This window comes from Lygodium microphyllum, chromosome 26 (assembly GCF_053477565.2).
Source record: "Lygodium microphyllum isolate KBCC chromosome 26, Lygodium_microphyllum_v1.1.10, whole genome shotgun sequence".
Classification (NCBI taxonomy): domain Eukaryota; kingdom Viridiplantae; phylum Streptophyta; class Polypodiopsida; order Schizaeales; family Lygodiaceae; genus Lygodium; species Lygodium microphyllum.
Genome location: NC_141160.1, coordinates 37,836,433 through 37,855,674, shown reverse-complemented (window position 1 = coordinate 37,855,674; position 19,242 = coordinate 37,836,433). Strand labels below are relative to the sequence as shown.

The 19,242-nt window shown below is 46.7% G+C and overlaps 1 protein-coding gene across 4 annotated transcripts in view; it reads left to right on the top strand.

The window, feature by feature from the left end:
• The window catches only part of FAAH (fatty acid amide hydrolase), a 249,441-nt gene that overhangs the window by 10,639 nt on the left and 219,560 nt on the right, over positions 1-19,242 (top strand). The window contains exon 1 of one of the 4 annotated variants that reach the window (XM_087667694.1): positions 2,767-3,098. The exons of the other annotated variants lie outside the window; for them this stretch is intronic. The gene's annotated coding sequence lies outside the window, so the exon portion shown is untranslated. Of the gene's footprint in view, positions 1-2,766; positions 3,099-19,242 lie in introns of those variants that run through there. 4 annotated transcript variants of the gene reach the window in all.

Sequence of the window (19,242 nt, the reverse complement as noted above, 5' to 3'; positions counted from 1 at the left end):
TTCTAAGATTTCAGATTTGTAGGCATCTACAACATTCAGGATTTCAGTTTTCAGTGTGTGCATCCCGGACAGCATTTGTGCCTGTAAGTCATTCTTAATCTTTATGTGCATGTCTTGCATTTTTGCCCTCTGATTTATTACCATCAGTTCGGCTTTGATTTGCTCTCGTATTTCTTTCTCCAATTCTTGTCTCATAGTTTGTAGTTCGGAGCGAATCATGAGATGAATTTCTTCGTATTTCTTTTCATTCATAGTGCGTGACGTCTTTCCATGCCTGTTAGATGCTGGGGAGACGGTCCAATCACGGACCCTATGGCCATATGTCTTGTACCGTGTGTTCTTAGAAGGGGTGTTGAACATTGCTTCCATGGATGGTTGTGTTAGTTCTTGATCATATTCGTCTCCCAGATATTCATTTTCCACGGTTTGATGCTTGCATTTGTCTATATTATCCATCTCTCATACACTATGTGCAAAGCCACTCAACTTGTACTTTGTACTGTCAAATCAGATCAATTTCTGTGATTCGTGCAAATTTCCAGGGTTTCCCGAACCCCTCACTAAATTTTTTATAAGCCCAGTAATCTCTTACGAGCCCAAATGCTTTCACACTGTTTACAGTCATTGGTCCACAAGCCAGTGCATTAGTACATTCACCTAGGTCTGCATTCATGTCATTTTGAGTACATTCGTGTCATATCAATCTGATTACGTCTGCAACCTCAATACATTGGCATTTGGGTCTGCGTCAGTACCTTGCTGTCAGTACATTTCTGCATACACTATGCCTGTGTCAATGCATTCAGTACATCTCTGCAACACTATATTACTAACGACAGGTCTGCCTCACGCCGGGTACATTCTTGCGCATGACAAGTCTGCCTCACGCCAGAGAGGTGTCTACCTCATGACAGGTTCGACGTCACGCTAGGTACATCGCATCAGGTCCTTACGACACGTCTGTCAATAGTTAGTACAAGCGTCAAGTCCATCCGTTAGGTGTCAGAGAGGCGTCCTCCGTCAGGCATCATTTGTTAGGCGTCAAGCATCATTCGTCAGAGAGAGGGAGTCGTCATTCGTCAGGCGTTAGAGATGTGTCCTCCGTCAGGTGTTAGAGAGCTCTCGTCACGTCATAGCATCGCGTTAGGCGTCACGTCATAGCATCCTGTGAGAGAGCTCCTGTCACGTCACATCACAGCATCCCGTCAGGTGTCACAGCATCCCAGCATGTTCTTCCGTCAGAGAGCTCCCGTCATGTCACGTCATGTCACAGCATCCCGTCACACACACACACACACACACACACACACACACACACAGAGTTATAATACCAATACCAATGTCCAGAAAAGGCCAAATCAATCTATGAGACAAAATTTTTATCCAATGCTATGACTAACTAAGTGGGAAATAAATAATAAACAATACATGACTGATAAGTGCAAAGTGATGTCTAAGCGAGATACAATGTGAAATTGCTCAAGAGGCACTCTCATCCCAAGATATCTCTCATGGGTCTATCTAGTATAGAGATTGAAGTGGTGAGGTATGGTCCCCTGACGATGGTGCAGTATCCTCCTTATTTGTAGATGATGCCTTGTGTGGGGGTGTGGACTACTTGGATGATGGGCTCTACACCTCTTTACGGCTATGTCTAGGGTGGTTTTCCATGTTATATCCCTAAACATTCGGATGGGCACTCGTAGCATTGGCCACAATGGTCATGAGGTGACTTGGTGCAAATGCACTAAGGACACTTCAGGGTTAGGGCAGTCGAGTCCTATAAATAGGACTCAAGGTCCTATTGTGCACACTCATTGTGTGATCACCACTCTTGGACTCTTGGCCCGTTGGCCAATGCATCTGTACATTGGGATTGTGTGGGCTGGTGGTATGGGCCTTGGGATGTGGTGGTGGCCTAGAGTGTTGCTAGCTCCTAGGCTGGTGGTATGGGCCTTGGGATTGTGTGGGCTGGTGGTATGGGCCTTGGGATGTGGTGGTGGCCTAGAGTGTTGCTAGCTCCTAGGCTTGGGGGTGAACTCGCTTGGCTCTATGGTTGGGAGATGAGTCTAATGTCTAGTCCCTTTTGTGTTGAGTTTAGCTTGTGTTGAGTTTGGCTTGTGTTGTGTCTTGTGTGTAGATTGGATCCGAGGGGGGTGTTTCATTGGTATTAGAGTGTCAACCTACAATTGGATGTGAGATCTAATGACATCTACAAGGCCACTTTTGCCCATGGAACAATGATGGTTCATGCTTGATAGGTATGCCTTTATCTTGTTAAGGGTGTTATGGGATCTTGTTGGCATTAGAGACATGCACAGGGGCATGTGTTGCGGGTGGTGGGTACGAGAGCAAAGTATGTTTTTTGTTTCATACCTGTGCTCGAGTTTTGTGTTGAGGTGATGGTTGTGCACAAGAATTTTCGGCTGTTTTGATGACTAGAGTTTCAGGAGTTGCCACTCCATGGCTATGGCAGACCATTGTCCGAGGTTGTGTAGCTCGGATAGGCATTAGAGTTTTGATTGAATGTAATTTGTGTCAATTTACCATTCAATGTTAATGCGAATAGTGACTATTAATTTTAATGTTAATACCACATTAATTGTTAGCATTGATTTGACATTTACTGTTAGCATCGCTTTTAATATTAACATTACGATTAAATTTTCTGTTGGTATTATGGTCAATGTTGGCATCAGGGAGAGAGAAAGATTGTGATTATTATTATTTTTTTCTTTTGTTAATCGTAGAGAGAGATGGAGGCTGTCAAGTTGTGGACAGAGAAATGACAGTCATCTTCAAGTGGCTGGCTGTTGGAGAGGGAATGGGCAATCGGAGAGGGAATGGGCAATTGTCTTCAACTGACAGATTGTCAAAATGAGAAAGATTGAGAGAGATACACAGCGCTCAGGCTGGGAGGGCTGAAATGTTTGATTGTGGGGTAGGGGCACACTGTTGCAGATTGCAATTGCTCAAAGGCGCCGAGTGCAAGCATGAAGGGATGCCGTCTCATTGAGGCAATTGACCCAGGGGGGCGGTTGACCTTTGACAAGTGGCTTGGGGGGATTGATTTTCCCCCTGGTGGAGTTACGTGGGAGGTAGGTCAATTTAATGATAAATCTGGTCATGAAAAAATTTGGCCACGTATTAAATTTCTAAAAAAAAAGAAGAATAATAAAGGCTACACCGTGAAGTCTTAAGCCTTCTCTTAAACTTCTTGCCTGAAGGCACACCCCTCTGTTTGTCCCCTTTGCTTGTCCATCCCACCTCAAAAAAAAGAAAAAAGAAAAAAGATTTCGATCCTATATTTAAAGCACACTGCTTTTGCTTCTCCTGCTCTTCTCTCTTGCATTCCTTAAGCTCCAAAAAAATCATCTCTTCTCTCTATCTCTCCTCTTGTTAATACCATGTCTTCTCATGGTGTATCTCCCTTTGATGCGCTCTCTTCTACTGAACTTCAGCACATGGAGGATGCCTGCCTAGCTTCTCTCGAGAACCCGAACACATGCATGGGCAGCATTTCAAAGCCTCTTTTTCTTTCAAATCCAAAGGAGATTCATCCATTGTGGCAATTCTCTAAGCTCAAGTTAAAGAAATGCAGCGGTAATTGGCCGAGCTATGCACTCCCCATTTTCTGTTTGACCTTGCAGCCATGTGGGCGTTGCCTATTCAATTCCAACCTAATCCCTTTAAAGGGGAGAAGAAGGAACGTGATGAGATGAACATCAATTCATGGCTGGACAAGTGGATGGCGTATTTTGATTTGTTCAACACTCAGTGCATCGGGTAGGTACAAATCATGTTATAGGGAAGGGTGTACGCTTGGTGGGTGGGCTTACGCCTTAAGCTAGTAACTTGGGCTGATTTTCAATCTGTTTTTTAAGATGATCGGGTTGAAAATTATTTGAGTTGGATTTGGGAAAGAAGAGCTTGGATGCATACTCTCAAGAATTCAAAGATTTATTGCATAAAATGAAGGCCTTGGACGATCTTCAAACATTGCTCTACATGCAATATGTTTTTGGATTGCCAGTGGATTTCCAGAATGAAGTGCTCTGCAATCCTCTTTACTCACTTGAGGACGTCTACAGGTATGCAAGAAAATTTTGACAACACTTTGGTTGCAAGTAGGGGGTAGCTAGTCAATTGGGGGCTCCCATCGAGTTGCTCAATCTTTAAGTCAAAAGTTGTTTAGTCTGGCAACAACTCATTAGCCGACCTCAAATCTATGAGAGTGCACAATGGAATAGAAACATGAAAGCAGAGAGAAAGAGAAAGAGGAAACAGAGGATGAAGGAAGAATACTGCACTGAGTGAAGAAGAATGTTGATATTGTGAGAGTGCGCTGCGGAAGAAGGAATACGAACACGGAGGGAGAGAGAGAGAGAGAGCAAAAAATAAGGAAGAGAAATCTGCACTGACTGAAATGAATGCTGAATACAAATGGGAAGGCGGAGGGAGACTGATCAGTCCTTGCATGCAGCCCACAGCATCAATGAGGGCACCAGATCAAGCTGATGATGATGGCAGCAACACCACGGGGGAGAAGGAGTGTCGGAATCTGCAAGAAGACAAGTGATCAAGTGGGGAGGGGGGCTGCCTATAAATAGGCAAAAGAACAAACCCTAAAAATGCCCTAAAATGGGCGCCCCACATCAGTGACCAAAAAAGTGTCCGGGCAGCCAGTGGCTGCCCACTAAAAGAGGCCAAAAAGAAATGCACATCCTAAGACAGCCAGTCGAGAGTGACTAGCCTCCTCCATCATAACACATGACAGACATGTCAGAGCTCCTAATGTCCTCGTCTGATTAAGACTGAGGCTCACAGGCAGGAGATGACAAGGCATGACAAACATGACTGCTAACACCCCCTCTCAGATCCTGGATGTGGGTGAAGGCTGAAGAAGAAATAGATCCTGGGGTGGCAAGAGGAATGCCAATGTCGATGAAGTCCGTCGATGTAGATTGCCGTTGAAGGAGCTTCTCACGATCTTGGGAATCCCCCTCTAAAACACTAGGGGCCAGGGAATCCACAGCCGCATCACCGAGATCGTCCCCCGCTAAAAAGGATGGGCGGTACGAGAGAACCACCGGAGGAGAAGGTGGGGGATGGGAAGGAACCTGTGGAATAGAGGGTGCACAAGCGGAAACGGGTGTAGCAATAGACTGCCTTGGAGGACCTTGCATCAAAGAAGGGGAATGGAGCCTGTAAAGGCCGCTCTCCTGGCAACCTGTAGATAAGACAGCTCCTATAAAAGAATCCTCAATAATAACGGCATGCTCGGTGAAGATCACCTGTGTGCCAAGCCTCGTAAGGCCATAAACTGAGAGGAGGGGAAGGCCCAAATCCGGAACATGTAGGGCCTGTGAAAAGGAGCTCGAAGGTTGGTCGGTAAACAAAGGCAATGTGCCAACACCACTAATAGGCACCGATAAAATGTCACCAATTGTGACTGAACCCTCTGATGGATGGAGATCCTGTAACAAATCACCTTGGGGAGTCATATGACTCGAAGCACCACTGTCCACTAACCAAGGCTGCGCAGAAGACACGGTAGCAAGGGAAGAAGGATCCTCCTCCAAAGCATGGATATGAAGGAACACTGACTCATGGGTAACAGCTGGTGTAGAGGTAGAAGAAGGCTCCGATGTAGATCCACCCTTTGCTCCCTGACGAAGGTGAGGGTACTTTTTCCAGCATTTCTCCTCGGGATGTGCCCCTTTCCCACAGTGTGGGCACTTCGGTCTCTCTGAATCTGAGTCAGAGCTTGAAGAACTGTCCTTCTTCTTAGCCTTTGACTTCTTCTTCTTCTTCTGTCCTCCCGAACCTGCAACAAAGGCTCTAGTGGAGTCGGATCCACTGGCACTGACCTCTCTAAGTCGCTCGTCATACTCCAAGACAAGCGGGGATAGCTCCTCCCATAGAAGCTTGGCACGGGTCCTCGAAGTAAGAAGGCTGGTGTAGAAGACATCAAACCGAGGCGATGGCAACTGAGTCAAGAGAATCATAGCCATGTCTTCAGAAGATATCGTCCGACCAAGGGATGCAAGCTCATCCCTCATATCTTGTAATTTGTTGATGTGGTTCTTCATGGAAGGACTATCATCAATAGCGAGCATCTACAACTTCTTTTCGAGAGATATCCGGTGGGCAAACGTCTTTTGTTGATAGAGAGATGCGAGCTTTCTCCACACGTCTGCTGCAGTCTTCAACTTGTGAACACGAACAAGATCAGAATCCTGCAAACTCAGAAAGAGGAAAGATCTGGCTCTAGAATTTAGCCGATCCCGTAAGGCTACATGAACCATAGATGTCCCATCTGCGGGATCCACCTTAGGCCGGGGAATAGCAACAGAAACAAGCTCCCAAAGGTCGAAGGAGTCCAAGATACACTCCACCTTGCAGGACCATAGAGAAAAGTTGGAGCCATCCAACCGGTCCTCTTTCGGCAGCTGAGGAAGTACGGGTACCTGTACAGGGGTTACCAAAGGCCGCATCTTCGGCCCACTGGAAGGGGCTCGCCGAGATACATAAATAGAAGGGGGACCGGAAAGAGGAATAGACTCCGGACGATGGTCGTTATGATAGAAATCACGCCTCCGTTCAGATGAGTGTCGAGACAAAAGCTCGTCATCTAAGTCATCAAAGCTCGTAAGTTGATGATAAGACATCTTCGATATTTGCAAACACCAAAATACAACAAGGGAAGGTTGCCGGTGCCGAAACACAAACACCAGAAGGGTCACCAACCACCGAGCGGACCACCAAACACCAGTAAATGAGGTTGCCTATCACCAAAAGGGGAAAACGCAGTTGAGGATGGAGCAAACTCTGAAGTGGTAGTGGCCAAACACCAAAAACGCAAGCTCCAAAGGAGTCGTCAGCTGAATATCAGCCGCTAGTAGCCGTAGACACCGCCTGATGAGCAAAACGCCAGTAAGGAAGATGTCGCCCAGCTGTTGGGGAGGCCGCCTGGCTGAAAACGCAAGCAAGAAGAGTTTGTTGATGATGTGGCAGCCACTGGAGAAGGCGCCAGCAGCAAACGCAAAGATTTGAGACCTCCTGGAAGGGCCGCCTTGGCTGTTGGGGATGACGCCAGCAGCAAACGCAAGTAGGTTGACACCAAAACAGGCCGCCTTGATCAAGAAGATGGTGCAGAAGGTGACGCCTCAACTGTTGGAAACGTCTTGACCAGGAAACACAAGGTTGTGGGTGATCTCCTGCGTAAATTTCAGCTCCGTGTACTCTCCTTCGGCTCTGATACTATGTGAGAGTGCGTTGCGGAAGAAGGAATATGAACACGGAGGGGGAGAGAGAGAGAAAGCAGAAAATAAGGAAGAGAAATCTTCACTGACTGAAATGAATGCTGAATACAAACGGGAAGGCGGAAGGAGACTGATTAGTCCTTGCACGCAGCCCACAGCGTCAGTGAGGGCACCAGATCAAGCTGATGATGATGGCAGCAACACTATGGGGGAGAAGGAGTGTCAAAATCTGCAAGAAGAAAAGTGATCAAGTGGGGAGGGGGGCTGCCTATAAATAGGCAAAAGAACAAACCCTAAAAATGCCCTAAAATGGGCGCCCCACATCAGTGACCAAAAAAGTGTCAGGGCAGCCAGTGGCTGCCCACTAAAAGAGGCCAAATAGAAATGCACATCCTAAGACAGCCAGTCGAGAGTGACTAGCCTTCCCCATCATAACACATGACAGACACGTCAGAGCTCCTAATGTCCTCGTCTGACTCAGACTGAGGCTCACAGGCAGGAGATGACAAGGCATGACAAACATGACTGCTAATAGATACAATAATGATGAACTGATCAGTCCCTGCACATTGTCCAAAGCATCAGTGAGGGCACCAAATCAGGCTGAGGATGATTGCAGCACTAAGCATGGAGAGTTGGAGTGTCGGAGTGTGCACCTGCAAAGGGAAGATTGAAGATTGAAGGTTGAAGGGTGTGTATGTTTGCCAAGGGGGGGGGACTGGCTATAAATAGCCAAATCACCAGAAAATTGGCCGACTTGCTTTTGTAGGCGCCATAAATATTGACTGACCAGCATTTAATGCTGGTCATTGAAGTGAAAAATGCTAGAAAAATAATTTGAAAAATCCCTAATGATAATGACAATGTCCGATAGGAATAGGTAGAGATGACAAATTGACATAACTAACATAGGCAGGTTAACAAGAGATGCATTAAAAAAGGGATGGCAAGTATAAGGCCACTCATAGCGAGGATCACTCGAAGGGCCATTGTTTTGCCTCGGGTCATTTTCGCGGTAATCATGAATGTTCCTAGAACAAAAAGTTGAAGTCTACTTTCAAGATTTCAATAAATACTCTTGAGACTTCAGGCATTTCTTCTGAAATTTTATTCAAAGAATGTTTTGTTAATGCTAGCAATAGCAATAGTATTCTCGTTGATAAAATTGTTTTTGATCTGCATGATTTTTCAAATGTCATTGGGCGTATAAATGACCAAGACATTAAAATTTTATTTGATAATGGCTCTACTCATAATTTTATTTCTTCTCGCTTGATCTAGAGTGTGCGACTCCACATGGTACCTACTGACCAAATTTATCGTGTTCGATGTGTGGTGGGCCCTATGATGGATCGTTGGGATTAGGTGGTACTGGTCTTGGATCTTTTGATTCAACAGAGTACTATTAGATCATGGATTTTTGACTTATGAGTTTGTACCGTATCTATCTGTCTCGATACGTAGTTGGTGTGAGGATGTATGAAGCTGTCCAATGGCGCATTGTACACCATGAGACAAGCATGCATCCATGTATCTTACAAAGCCATTGGGGGATATGTATAGAAGATAATTCTGGTAGAAAGCCATCTTGGTCCCGAGATCCTCAGTAAGGAATCACCCATGTCTTGGTTGTGTGTATTAGAATGTCAATTTTGATGATGCAGTTCAGCTCCTCTTGGTTGAGCCAGGTGAGGGCAATCTAGACGGCTCTAGTGTGAGCCGGCGGTCTCAGGAAGTCCCAGAGGCGATGTAGGAAGGTGAGTGTCTAGAAAAGGGCCTCTACTACCATGGGTAGTGCTCTCATCTCTACTTTGATAATCCCATGTGGTATAGAGGGCCTACTCCATATCATTTGTGAAATCATCATACTAGGGGTCTCTCCATGTACTCCGGGCTCCCATCGCTCAAATAGCTCCTCTCCCCTTGGTAGTGGTTGATCTTGCATGGCTCTCCTCATGTGGTAGGGGCTTGATCTCCATATGGGGACCCCATATAGAAAGGTGTTAAAGAGCTAGAGCTTTGTCCTAGGCTCCTAAAACTATATGCTTGCGCACAAGCTCTCCATCGACCCTAGAGCTGCATAGCCTTGTGTCAGTCTATCCTCTGTTGCCCTCCTCAAAGTGAATCTTTGCCTTGAAAATGCAATCCCCAAATAAACATATCATTGGACCACCTTCACTGTCTCCTCTCTATATGTGAAAGGGGTTACTGATCCCCAAATCCATTGGGAGGAATTACCTTGGTTTTCCCAAGGTTTACTGTGAGATCTTTATCCTAACAAAAGGCTTGTAGTGCATCTAGATTCTAGGTGGTGTTGCAATACCTTCGGTATGTTGGAGATGAGGACTATGTCATCTGAATGCAATAATATGGGTACTAATGCCCTCCCAAGCGAGCTCCCTCCCCTCCAAGTCTATCAATGTAATTTGATATCTCATCAGCATAGAGGCCGAATAGAGTAGGTGAGATCGGGTATCCTTGTTTTCACTCTAATGGTACATGTGATCTCCTATGACAGCCCTCTTGGTGCTCAGACGTGTCTTGTGACAGACTCATATAATGCTAGTATCCCCCATCTCATCTTCGTCAGGACTGCCAAATTCTATAGTCTCTACTTGAGCCTAGCACGTGGTATTGTGTGAAAGGCCTTATGGAAATCCACAAAGTAGCAGTATATCGACTTCCCTTATGCCTTGCTCTCCTTGATGATGGCTTGGAGTGTGAGGAATGATTAAGGGAGGAGTATCCCCTCCTAAACCTTGACTGTCCACATGCCTGATGTTGGTGCTTCGCTACCCATTTACTCAACTCGTGCTCTAGTATCGATCCATAAAGCTTGGCTAGCATGTGGCCAACCATGATAGTTCTATAGCTCATAGGAACCATGGGGTCTCCAGCTTTAGAATTAGTACTATAGTATTAGGTGATCAACTAGTAGGGAAGCCTTCACATAGGACCCTATTGAATAGGTGGTCGAGAAGGGGTGCAAGTATATCTTTGACATGTGATAGGTGCTCTGCTACTAGTCCATCATGGTCTTGAGCTCACCCATTTTGGAGCCTATCGATGGCATTCTAAACTCTCTTTGTGTTGAAGAAGGTGGATGACATGGGTCTATCCTTTGGTGGTTGGGGTAACTGGGGCTGCTCGGGTACCTGATATAGTGAGGTAGCATATGCATGCTGCGTATTTGGGGAGGTATTGGGTATATGGGCTCAAGGTGCTTGGAATGGCTTCCATACTTGTTGTCGTGTCCCAAGAATAGTTGGTAGAACTGGCGCTTCAATTTGGATAAATAAGCCCTCTTCTTTCGTTGCACTAGGTGACGAAAGATGGAGCGTGTCTGTTTGTGATGTCCCTTGTACTTCGCCTTGTTGGAGACGAAGACGGGTTTCCCTACACCCCTTGTCCATACCGGCTATTTTGTGGAACATTCTTGCTTGGAGGGGTGGAATGGGGACGTGTGTGGGGAAAATACATAGCAGTTGAGATGTGAAGTGCTCCAGCAAGCTATGCTGTAAACTACTCTAGGGGTGTGTGGGGATCGGTCTCTTGTAGGCTTCAGTAGAGATGATTTGAGTAGGCACTCGTTGTCAATGTGGTGAAGTGGTATCTAGGGAATCTTGGATAGTTCCTCATTGGGGGGATCACCTCATGGCTGCAAATGATGGTAAATTGTAGGTAGGCATGGTCAGTTGCCATTGCTAGTGGACGAGGAAACACTCTGAGGGACTGCATGTCGGGTACAAGAGATAAGGGCCCTAATAGATAGTCCACCGTGCTCGCTCCTAGTCTTTGTATAGATCCTCTAGACGGGCCTCCTCCTATGTGTTTGGGTGCATGCTTATGTAGAGAGAGAAAGAAAGAAAGAGATATTAACGTCTGCAAAAAGGCCAATGTTGCCTATGAGACAAAAACTAATATATCTATATCCAATGTTATCTCATCATAATAAAGCTAAAGTGAAGTAACATGAAATAGATAAACGTATCCTAATGTGAGACTAAGGTCTATTAAAATCAAAATGAATCTAAAAACTAAAGACTATATATATATATATATATATATAGCCGCTTTGCTAATGTGTCTAGGGGAGAGTCTCCTATGTCTCGCAATAATGGCTTTGATCTGATTATGGTATAGGCCTCTTAGACGTTGTCTAGGTGGTCGGGGTTGTCGTGCTCTGCAAAGTGCAATGGCCCAGTCTAATGTGACTATGTGGCATGATGTAGATATGGTTTGAATAGATGGGGTTGGATTTGCTAAGCTAGTTGTACTTGTGGAATCTGATTTGTGAAAGAAGTCTGTCATTGGCCTCTGCGTGGGTCCTTTTGGGTGGGGTGGTCTCCTATCTCGTAACAATGTTGTGCAGCGCCTTTGGAGCTCTAGAAGGAAAAGCCATAAGCATCTTTGGTCCTCGTGCTCCATGACACGCCGAAGAGGACCGAAGCCATCACGGAAGAGACAGTGGTATCTCCCTCGTATATTATAGTAGACTGTGCATCTACATATGTAGTGCTCCTCCATCTATGGCTCTTGACTGCAGAGCTGAGATATCCTCTCCTCTGCTGTAATATCCATCCATGTGCTTGTCTCTAACTGCAGCTGGTGGGAGGAGGTACATATCTGTCCAATAGCAGCTTGTATACCATGGGAGAGGTGTGTGTCCATGTACTGTGTTGAACAATGGATCCATCCTCTGAGAGGTGTAGAAAATGATCCTGGTAATGCTCCATCCTGGATCCTAGGGGGACAGGTGGCTGGATCCAAGTTCTCCTTGTTTCTACTCTCAAAAGTCAGCTCTAATGACTGTATTCAGCTCAAGTCAGGTAAGAGGGAATTTGGGGCAATCCAAACTATAGTCAAATGGGGGTAGCCGATTGATGTCTAGCCCATGTAGGCTCATCCATGTTGTCATTTGTGACTACCAAGAGTCTTTTTCCCCTTCCTATGCTAACTTTTCGGAAGAGGCCAATGCCAATCTAGAGTATCTATGAGGTGGTAGCTCCCATATCCTATATATAAATGCCATTGCTTTGAAGCGTGCCTCTACAACCATGGGTGTTGCTGTTAGAGATCATTGCCTGGTCGGACTGCACAGTCCACAGTCCAGTCGGACTGCCACGTGGCAGTCCGACCTACTGCAGTGTAAACCAACTATAATTACATGGATCGCAATAATACTACTTATGAGATCGGGACACACAAACAACCTTTTAGGCCCCTTGGATTGCCTACCCAAGGTAGACCTCCAATGCAAGGAAGCAATTACAATATTGATGGAAACCAAGGAGGAAATTCTCCTTTTAGGAGAAACAATGGTAATCTTTGTAATCCAATGGAGTGGACAACAAAGGCCTAGAGGACCGGTAATTTGTTATCAATGCCAATAGGAAGGTCATATAGCTACATGCTATCCACACACATAAAAATCAAGACTATACTCCTCTTTGTAGAAGGTGTAGTGCCGAAGGGCATTATGAAGAAAATTGTCCTCAGTGGGAGGATAACAAAACTAATGACATAGTCGGCTGCATCCGACCTGCATATTCTGGCGCCCAGATTTTTGGCTATTATAGCCGAGTTTTCAGTCTTCTGCCAACATTCTTCTGCTCGCAGATTACAGATTACAGGCTTTGTTTGCAGATTTTTGACAAGAGACAGTGCAGATTGCAGCGGACTTCGAGGTGAATAGCAGGTTGCATTGTCGAGGTGGAGACACGCAGTCCAGCGCACTGCGCCCGTGTATATATTTGCATATCTTTGTATACAGCACACTTTATACATCAGATCTTCATCTTCCACTGTCTCTTTCTCTCTCTTCTCTCTCTGCGTTCTCTCTCTCTCAGTCCTACGCTTCCGGACCGCTGCACTCTGACATGGTATCAGAGCAGTGTAGAAGGGCTGACTGAGTGCAGAACCAACCTGAAGGGGAGTTTCTATCACGACACAAGGCTGCGTTTTCAGCGTTTGAGGGCAGGCAGGAGGGCTGCGCCTTGGAACAAGGCTGAAGCGAGCGTGGGCGCGCCGGAAAGGAGTTTAGGTGGTGGATTTGCTGCTGTTTTCTGCTGTTTAACGAGGAGAAAGTTTGAGTTTTCAGCTTTCAAGTGCAGGTTTTGCTTTTTCATCGCCTCCGGCAGGTGAAGAAGTTCCGGGATGCGGAAGAGCCCTAGCAGGCTACGTTTTCATAGTCAGAGGGGGCTGCTTTTGCGTTTGTGAAGGCATTACAGGTGACGATGTCTACAGAGATTGACTTGGAGTTCCAGACGATTATGGACCGGAAGGTGCCTGTCTTACCGGCTCTTCCCGCAGATCAGAAGCTCAATGGCAACAACTACCACATCTAGCGCGTGATGATGTTGGCCATCCTTGAGTCCTATGATTTGGCGGAGCTTGTACAGGAGGAGATCGATCGGCCCTCGGTGAGAGATGAGTCCAAACTCTCTTCTGATGCTCGTGCGGAGTTGGCCAAGGCACAGTCTCACTAGGACAAATTGAATGCCAGGATTCGTTTCTTTCTTTTTCTGTCTTGTACTACAGCCGTGATAGCTCACATCGAGCACTTAACGGTGGCTCGGGAGATATGGTTGGAGCTTGATCAGATGTATAACCGGATGACCCTTATGAAGCGGGTTTCTTTGGAGGTACAGATGCGGACCTTGTCCGTAAACAAGTCTTCTTCGTTGCGGGAGCACATCAACAAGCTTAGATAGCTTTAGATGCAGGTTCAGAATGCGGGGAAGCCGATTTCCTCCGAAGACATGGCGATCACACTCTTGTCCCAGTTGCCACCACGATTTAGTGCTTTCTACTCCGCTCTTATTGCTTCGGGGCGAGAGTCCACTCTTCGGTGGGAAGAGTTGGTTCCTATGGTCTTGGACCAAGAGGAACAACCAAAGGGACAGAATGCTTCCAAGTCGGAGGCACTCACAGGTCAAGCCTCTCAGAAGAAGGGGAAGGACCAAAATAAGAAGAAGGGGGATAACAAGTCAAAGAAGGACAAGGACAAGGACAAAGAATCCACATGCCATATTTGTGGAAAGACTGGCCATTGAAAGAAGGATTGCCCTGACAAAGACAAGAAGGACACCAACAAGAAGGACATGAAGGATTCTGGAGCGGTGGCTGCACCCTCATCAGCTGCATTTCTTCATCTAGCTGTCATTGAGGACTCTACACCGAATGCTTCTGACGCTGCGATGATGGCTCCCCAGGCTCGAGAGTGGATCGTTGACAGTGGTGCCTCCCGGCACATGACTCCTTCATCAGATGGTGTTGCCCAATTACGACCTTCGCGTGGGCAGATTCTCATTGGAGATAGCTCTTCGATGTCTATTGCAGGACGGGGTGAGATGCAACTTATTCCAGATGGATGCCGTGGTATCCATACCTCAGAGGTCTTGCATGTACCAGGTTTAGGGTATCATCTTCTGTCAGTTCATAAGATTTGCTCCCTTGAACTTTTGGTGGAGTTTGACAGTGATTCAGTGCGAGTCCTTGATCGTGCATCTTGGAAGGTTCTCTCATCTAGATATGAGGAGAACGACATCTACAAATTGAAGTCTTCCACTGCCCTCTCTACTCTTCTTCTTACCTCTCAGACACAGTTAGAGCTATGGCATGCTCGGTTTGGTCACCTCAACTATGATTATCTTCAGAGGGTGTCACGTGGACAGCTTGTTCGAGGGTTGCCGGACATAGGGGTGAGCTAGCACCCATGTGTCTCATGCATTCGTGGGAAGGAGCATAGGGATGCCATTCTCCACAAAGCTTCGCGGCGGTCTACTTTACCGATGGAGCTTGTATCTACGGATCTTTGTGGCCCTATGAGGAACGAGTCCTTGCGAGGGAGCTCGTACTTCATGTTGATCGTAGATGACTACAGCAGGATGACATGGGCCTATTTTTTGGCATTGAAGTTAAAAGCTTTCTCCCACTTCAAGGATTGGCTTTTCTTTGAGGAGAACCGCTCCGGCCGGAGATCGAAGACCTTGCGATCCGACAAGGGTGGTGAATTTGTTTCTAATGAGTTTGCTCGTTTTTGTGCAGATAAAGGTATTCACCTGGAGTTTGCTAATACCAATACTCCTCAAGAAAATGGCATTCTTGAACGGAAGAACCGAAGTGTGATCAAGATGACGCGCACCATGATGGAGCACCGACAGACACCTCAGTTTCTGTGGGCCGAGGCTGTGGCTACTGTAGTCCACATCCTTAACCGATCCCCCACTTCGGCCGTTGATGGGATGACACCTTTTGAGGCTTTCTTCGGGACTAAGCCCGATGTTTCTTATTTTAGGGTCTTTGGGTGTGATGCCTATGTTCACATTCCCGAGGCTCATCGTGATAAATTTGAAGCAGCTTCTCGAAGACAGGTATTTGTTGGCTACAGCTCCTAGTCCCAAGGCTATCGTTTGTATGATCCCGTCAAGCGGGATGTGTACACCAGTCGAGCTGTGCGGTTTGTGGAGGTTCCGGTCATACCAGCAGGTGAGGAGCATCCCGTTCTTGGAGATCCAGGGGAGAGTTAGCCCGCGCCTTTTGATTCTGATTGTGTTTCTGACACAGAGTCTACTGTTCCACCGGTCACCCCCGAGGAGTTACCACCGGTGGATATCCCAGAGTCTTCAGCTACTGGAGAGAGACGAGGAGAGGTTCGGCCTCCTCCTCGTTGGGCCCGTGACACACTCCGTGATTCAGGGATCGAGGGGGTTCCTGAGGAGTGGGGACCGCAGGATGGTCCGCAACGGTCACAGAGGCACCATGCACATTCTACGGAGGTTGTTTGCTCTAACTATTGTTTGATGACCCATGTTATGCAGGATCGAGAGCCCACCTCCGTGAAGGAGGCTTTACAATCCGCACCATGGAAGAAAGCTATGGAAGCCAAGTTGGAGGCTATTGATAGGAATGGCACTTGGTTACTCGTGCCACGCCCCCCGCATAAGAAGGTGATTAGCGTCAAAGGGTCTTCAAGACCAAGTACCTTAGCGATGGTTCTTTGGAAAAGCACAAGGTTCGCCTTGTTGCTAAAGGTTTTGCACAGCGCCGAGGGATTGATTGTCATGATACTTTTGCCCCCATTGCTCGTATGGCGACTATTCGAGCTGTTCTTGCCTTGGCTGGCCATAGGAGATGGCCTGTCTACCAGTTGGATGTGAAGTCAGCCTTCCTCAATGGCGATTTGAAGGAGGAGATCTACGTAGAGCAGCCTCCTGGCTTTGGATCTTCAGATGGGAAAGTCTACAGGTTGAAGAAGGCCTTGTATGGCCTCAAGCAGGCTCCGCGTGCATGGAACGAGAAGATTGATTCGTTCCTTCAGTCACAGTTGGGATATCGGCGTTCTAAGGCCGATCCGTAGCTTTATATCTACACTTCCAAGGCTGGTTGTGTGCTTTTTGTGCTGTATGTTGATGATTTAATTGTCATAGGTGCTCATGCACAGAAGGTCCAAGAGATGAAGGCAACTTTACATCAGACGTTCGAGATGACGGACTTGGGTCTACTCCATTTCTTTTTGGGCCATGAGATTTATCAGTCTCAGAGGGGGATCTTCATCTCTCAGCAGAGATATGTACAGGAGCTCTTGGTTTCTTTTGCGATGGCGGATTGTAGGACCCTCTTTACTCCTATGGATCCGAACTGGAAGGCCACTTCCCATTTAGCTTCTCCCCTGGCGGATGCGTCCTGCTATCGTCAGTTGATTGGATCATTGATTTGGCTCCTCAACACTCGTGTTGATCTTTGTTTTGCTGTTGGGCTCTTGGTAGGGTTCATGAGTGAACCTCAGACGGTGCATTGGCAGGCTGCTCAGAGGATACTTCGGTATTCGAGGGGGACGTCTAATTTAGGGATTCATTATCCCACAAGCACAGGTGGTTCAGATCTTGTTCTTGCAGGTTGGAGCGACTCGGATTGGGCCGGTGATGTGGACCACAACCGGTCTAATATAGGTTACTGTTTTACCTTGGGTGCAGGTGTTATCTCATGGAGTAGCAAGAAGCAGCCCACGGCAGCCCTTTCGTCTACTGAGGCGGAGTATCGGGCCGCGTCTTCCACCACATGTGAGGCTGTGTGGCTTCGGAGATTGTTGGAGGAGCTTGGCTGCCCCTAGACTTGTCCTACTTTGCTGCAATGCGACAATGAGAGTTGCATTGCCTTGGCATGGAACCCTGTTTTTCATGCCCGGACGAAGCACATAGAGATCCAGTACCACTTCATCTGAGAGAAGCTTCTGGATGAGACCATCACCGTGGAGAATTGCAAGACAAAGGACAATCTTGCAGATTTGTTTACGAAGGCACTTTCCCAGGCTCTACTTCGGAGACATTCCAGATCCCTTAGGCTTCTGCCCCGCCCAGGCTCTGAGAGGGGGTGTTAGAGATCATTGCCTGGTCGAACCGCAGAGTCCACAGTCCAGTCGGACTGCCATGTGGCAGTCCGACCTAGTGCAGTACAGTTGGCTGCATTTAATGCAGCCGACCTGCATATTCTGGCGCCCAGATTTTTGGCTATTTATAGCTGAATTTTCAGTCTTCTGTCCACATTCTTCTGCTCGCAGATTATAGGCTGGTGGCTCGTGCAGATTCCGTCTCTGTTCGCAGATTTCTGACAGGAGATAGTGCAGACTGCAACAGACTTCGAGGTGAACAGCAGGTTGCATTGTGGAGGTGGAGACACGCAGTCCAGCGCACTGCGCCCGTGTATATATCTGCATATCTTTGTATACAGCACACTTTATACAGCAGATCTTCATCTTCCACTCTCTTTCTCTCTCTTCTCTCTCTCTGCGTTCTCTCTCTCTCAGTCCTATGCTTCTGCACCGCTGCACTCTGACAGTTGCCCCTAGCTCCGCTCTAATGATAGGGTGTGGTATAGAGGTCTTACTCCTGATCATACATGATATCATCATTATCAATGCTCTCTCTATGTGATCCCAACTATCATAGTGTTCTATCTCTGGGCCTGTGTGATCTGTGAGCAAGGTCAGTCGTCTATGGTATAAGCTGCATCCCCATATTTCAGCTCCATACAAGAGGGTAGGAGTGAGTAAGATATCAAACAACCATAATTTAGTGCGGGGCTCTTGAAATTCTACATGAGCACACTGGCTCTCAAGGCCCCCAAGTGCTGCATAACCTCTTGCTAGTTGGGCTTTAGTTGCCCCTTAGTGAAAATCTCGGGCTAGAGAAGGTGACTCCCAAGTATACATATTCCCTTACATGCTCCACTGCATCCCCTCTGAATGTGAACTAATACATAGATCGGGTCACCCATGTTGCCAAGGTATTGAAAACCATCACTTTGCTAGGTTTGCCTCTATTATGCAGTGCATTGGAATACTTGCTGGCTGCATTATTCTGTCTATTCAACACTTCCATAAGCAAAGAGCTCTCCATATCGGAGTACATCAGCATGGCATTGGAGTTTCTCATGGTTGTCCTGAATGTATCCCAACTTTCAGGCAAAGTGCATAGTAGAAAAGTGGCTTTGAACTCATCATCAATGTTAAACTTCAAAGCAACTAGCTGGCTGAAAATCAAGTTAAACTCATTGAGATGTACAGACATGGCTGTATCTTCCTTCATGCAAAGGTTCAATTTCTTCAGCCAATAAACCTTTCTAGCAGCATTCTTCTGAGCATACAACTCCTCAAGTCTAGTCCACATAGCATATGCAAAATCTAACTTCTCTACGTTAAACAACAAAGAGTCTGAAACTGAAAGCTCTATTGTAGAGTGTGCAAGCTCATCCAGATCTTTCCAATCCTCTTTCTCAATGTTTGCTGGTCATACCCCCTTTGTCTTAATGGGCTTCATGCGTTTCTTTTGCACCAAGACATTGTAGCATTGCTTCTGCCATATGGCAAAGTTATGCGCACCCTCAAGCTTCTTGATGTGCAAAATGTTGCTGTTATCACTGCTGCTAGCCATGATTATAGCCCAAAGATGACTCAAGTGTCACCAAATAAGATGAA